This window comes from Chanodichthys erythropterus, chromosome 6, assembly GCF_024489055.1.
Source record: "Chanodichthys erythropterus isolate Z2021 chromosome 6, ASM2448905v1, whole genome shotgun sequence".
In the NCBI taxonomy this organism is placed as follows: domain Eukaryota; kingdom Metazoa; phylum Chordata; class Actinopteri; order Cypriniformes; family Xenocyprididae; genus Chanodichthys; species Chanodichthys erythropterus.
The window spans coordinates 5521312-5522758 of NC_090226.1; positions in this window are offsets into that span (position 1 = coordinate 5521312).

Sequence of the window (1447 nt, forward strand, 5' to 3'; positions counted from 1 at the left end):
TGAGCAGAAAAATCTAAACACATATCTTACTCTTACCTGAGACTGATATCAAAATCGTCTTCGCAGGTTCTGTGATTTGGCTCTATTCATTAATTTTATTTTATTTTTTTAGTCGTATACCACACATATTGAAATGAAATGAAAGCATGCTTTTGGTGCATAACATTTGTGAACAAACGATAGTTCAGGAAGGTCAAAAAACACATGAAGAGAAGTGTTAGAATAATACAACATCAGCAATCACAGACATTAGTATTAAGAATGGATTAGATTTCTCAGAGAACTGTGGAGTTTGAGCAAATTATATTATATAATTTGTTCTGGAATTTTTATAGAGGTTGTCTGAGAAAAATAGAAGATAAAGAAGATATTCTGCACTTATTTGGAATTGACCTGTGACATTCTTTGACATGAAATTCATCGCAATTTAAATAATCTCATGGATGTGGCTGTTGTGGTTTGGGATCATATAGTCACCAGCTGCTGCAGTAAATGTGGTGTATTCAAATAACTTTGACATAGTCCTTTTATGTTTACCCATTTTAAATGCCTATTGCCTGCCATCCACAGTTGCCCTGAAGCCACCGGGCTTGGGCCCATCGTCGCTGCTTTCAGCTATATTTAGGGCCCAAGCACCGATGGTGTGAGGACCCTATTGTAATTGCTCGGCCAATTCTTCTTCCTTCTTCTCCGAAATGAGTCACATTTTTGAGGGCCTAAACATGCTTGAAAACCCATAAAACTTTTGCAAACGCGTCAGAAGTGGTGAAAATTTACGTCTGATATGTGTTTCAGAATTAGGTGTGGCAAAATGGCTTGATAACACCACCTACAAAATTTCAACGAATTGCCCCTGATGCTACGTTGGGCATAACAGTATGAAATTCAGTACACACATCAAACAGTCCCATACCTACAAAAAAGTCTGGAGTCTTTGGAGCAAAATCTGAAAAACAACAGGAAGTCAGATATTTTGAATTAACTTTGGAAAATTTTTGCCATTTTCAGACGTTGTATTTTAACAAACTCCTTCTAGAGCTTTAATCAGATCAAGGTCATATTTGGTCAGTCTAATCTAAAGGGCTTTGTGATGTTAAATTGCCAAGATCTAGTTTTCACTCAAGGGTGTGTCCGTAGCGGCCGCAGCAAAGTCTATTGATAATAGTCCTGACCTGAACGCATCTACATGGCAATATTCAATTATGGTTAAAGCGCCACCTGTTGGCAGCAGGAAGTGTGCCACTTTGAAATGACTGCCATAATGCTTTTTTAAATGATAGTTCAGTTAAAATGATCTCATCTGCATTTTCATTTAGGTATACAAATGCTTTTACACTTTTATATAATTACTTAGGCTGCATTGATACTGATCAGTCAGTACCCAGTTAAAAAATGCGACCACTTCAGTATTCATATCATATTTACTGGATGCACAGTTACACAACAG